Source organism: Callithrix jacchus, chromosome 3 (assembly GCF_049354715.1).
Source record: "Callithrix jacchus isolate 240 chromosome 3, calJac240_pri, whole genome shotgun sequence".
Taxonomy (NCBI): domain Eukaryota; kingdom Metazoa; phylum Chordata; class Mammalia; order Primates; family Cebidae; genus Callithrix; species Callithrix jacchus.
The window spans coordinates 178,579,475-178,582,654 of record NC_133504.1 but is presented as its reverse complement, the minus strand read 5'-3'; the positions used below and the strand labels follow the sequence as shown (position 1 = coordinate 178,582,654).

General features: G+C 47.9%; 1 pseudogene; it reads left to right on the top strand.

The window, feature by feature from the left end:
* Positions 1-221: 221 nt before the first annotated feature.
* Positions 222-1,689, top strand: LOC100390113 (neugrin-like; annotated as a pseudogene).
* The last annotated feature ends 1,491 nt before the right edge of the window (positions 1,690-3,180 follow it).

The following is a 3,180-nucleotide window of genomic DNA, read 5'->3' as shown; positions in this document are numbered from 1 at the left end:
CAAAGTCTCATCTCAGACAAGTTCCCTTCACCTATGTGCCTGTAGAATCAAAAACAAGCTAATTACTTCCAAGATACATGGGAGTACAGGCATTTGGTAAAAGTTCCCATTCCAAATGGGAGAAACTGGCCAAAACAAAGGAACCATAGCCCCATGAAAGTCTGAAACCTGGTAGGAAAGTCATTATACATTAAAATTCTAAAATCGTAGTTAGCGTCGACATGGCAGTTACCCTGAGGGTCTTGCTGGGCGGCCGCGTTCGCGCTGCCATTGCTCACTGTGGGTTTGCGACCCGGGGAGTGGCAGGCCCAGGCCCTATCAGCCTAGAGCCGGACCCTGATACCGACTGGGAGCCGGAGGAACGGGAGCTGCAGGAGGTGGAGAGGTACCGGCTTCTCCCCGGGCCCTCAGCTTGAAGCAGGGCCTCGCGCCCTGGCGCCCTAGGCTGCGCCCTCTTGGCGTTGGGCGTCCTGCGGCTGCTTGAGCAATGTCCCTTGTTCCTTCTTACCCATTGTCAGGGGCGCAGCGTCAGGTGTTCGGCTCCCCGGGACCCCTGGTCCCTACACTAGTGACGTACTTCATCACCAGTATAGAAAGTTCCGCATCTCGTGGGCAGTTACTGTGTTCTAGGTGTTATATTTTGGGTGTACAGAGCATCTCTAAGCAGGCAACATGGCACGGTTGCCCTTGCAATCCTAGAGAAGAGGGCTGGGTGCTCCTGATTTAGCCTGAGGCTCTTCGAACATCCATTCTGCTTCCACGCATGGCTTCCGCCCTTGGTTCTTTCCCCCAGCACCCTGAAAGGACAGAAAAAAGCAATCCGATTCCAGAAAATTCGAAAGCAAATGGAGACTTCTGGTGCTCCGCCCAGAACCCGGACTGGGAGGCCATTGAGCAGATCCGGTATTTACATAAGGAATTTGCAGAGTCCTGGTCAGTTCCCAGGTTGGCTGAAGGCTTTGATGTCAGCACTGATGTGATCCGAAGAGTTTTAAAAAGCCGGTTTGTACCGACATTGAAGCAGAAGCTGAAAGAGGATCAAAAAGTCCTTAAGAAAGCTGGTCTTACCCACTCACTCCAGCAGCTTCAGGACTCTGGGAATACCTGAAGCCGCTCCCTGCAGGCCACTCTGCAGCAGGCTCTTTGCTTACACCAGGGCATGAAGCCTCATCCAAAGACCCAGATCACAGCACAGCTTTGAAAGTGATAGAGTCAAACCCTCATAGGACAGATACACCAAGGAGATGGAAGGGCAGGAATAAAGGAATCCAGAACCTGGAGAGCTTTGTGCCTGTTACTGCACCCATAGGTCATCAGAGAGAGCTGCAGACGTACTCCAGTGATTCTGAGAGCACCAGAAGAGTTGGCTATGGTGTGCTGCCAAGTGATCAGAAGCTGGCGGAGCTGAAGGCAGAAGAGCCAGGTAACTTCAGCAGCAAAGTAGTGCAGAGGGGGCGAGAGTTTTTCGACAGCAACGGGAACTTCCTGTACAGAGTTTGAGGCGAGGTTTGGCTTGTGGAGATGCCTCATGAAGCATAGCGAGGCAAGTATTAATATATATGGAGCAGACTGGATTTCTGTGTCTGGATAAGCCAGCTTGGAATAGGAAGAAGTGATGAGCCTGGACTGTGGGAGGAAAGAGCTGCATGGATAGAGGGAAGCTTCCTGTAGCAGTTCTTCCAGTTAGACTGCCGTAGATCTTCAGTACTCAGTCTTCTTGCTTGGGCTCTCTGTATGTTTAAAACCAGCCGTGTGCATTGTTATTAACATTTCTGTGATACTTGCAATATATGTTGAGAGGAAGTAAAAAGTTTTACTTTCTGACCTCATTTCCTTCTTGGTCAGTGAACACTAACGGTTTTGGGACAACTTGGTTACTTGGTTTTCCTTATGAGCAAAATAACAGTCAAAAAATAAAAAATAAATAAATAAATAAAATGATCTCTTTTGACTCCATGTCTCACATTCACGTCATGCTGATGCAAGGGGTAGAGTCCCAAGACCTTGGGCAGCTCCACCTCTGTGGCTTGGCAGGGTATAACTCCCATGGCTGCTTTAATGCACTCATGTTGAGTGCCTGAAGCTTTTTCAAGTGCACAGTGCAAGCTGTTAGTGGATCTACAATTCTTGAGTCTGGAGGACAGTGGCCCTCTTCTCACAGCTTCACTAGGCAGTGCCCTATTGGGGACTCTATGTAGGGGGACTCTGTGTAGGGGCTTGCACCCCTTATTTCCCCACTGTACAACCCTAACAGAGGTTCTCCATGAGGTCTCCACCCTTGCCTCAGACTTCTGCCTAGACATTCAGGCATTTCCATACACATTCTGAAATTCAGGTGGAGCTGCCAACCCTGAACTCTTACGTTCTGTGTACTTGCAGGCCCAACACCACATAGAAGTTGCCAAGGTTTTGAGCTTGCACACTGAGCTGTGCTTTGTCCCCTTTTAGCCATGACTGGAGCTGAAGTGGCTGAAATGCAGGGTCCCAAGGCTACACAGAGCAGGGGGGCCTTGGGCTTGGCCCATAAACCATGTTTCCCCCTAAGCTTCTGGGCCTGTGATGGCAGGGGCTGCTATGAAGATCTCTGACATGCCCTAGAAACATTTTCTCCATTGTCTTGGCAACTAACATTCAGCTTCTCATTACTTATGCAAATTTCTTCAGCTGGCTTGAATTTCTCCCCAGAAAATTGGTTTTTCTTTTCTACCTCATGGTCAGGCTGCAAATTTTTCAAGCTTTTATGCTCTGCTTTCCTTTTACACATAAGTTCCAATTTCAAATCATTTCTTCATGAATGCATACAACTGAACACTTTCAGAATAAGCAAGATCACATCTTGAATTCTTTGCTGCTTAGAAATTTCCTCTGCCAGATACCCTAAATCATCTCTCTCAAGTTCAAATTTCCAAAATCTCTAGGGCAAGGGCAAAATGTTGCCAGTCTGTGTGTTAAAGCATAGATGAGTGACCTTTACTCAGGTTCCCAATAATTTTCTCATCTCCATCTGAGATCACCTCAGCCTGGAATTCATTGTCCATATCATTATCAGCATTTTGGTCAAAACCTTTCAACAAGTCTTTAGGAAGTTCCAAACTTTCCTACATTTTCCTCTTTTATTCTGAGTCCTCCAAACTATACCAGCCTCTGCCTGCTACCAAGTTCCAAAGTTACTTCCACATT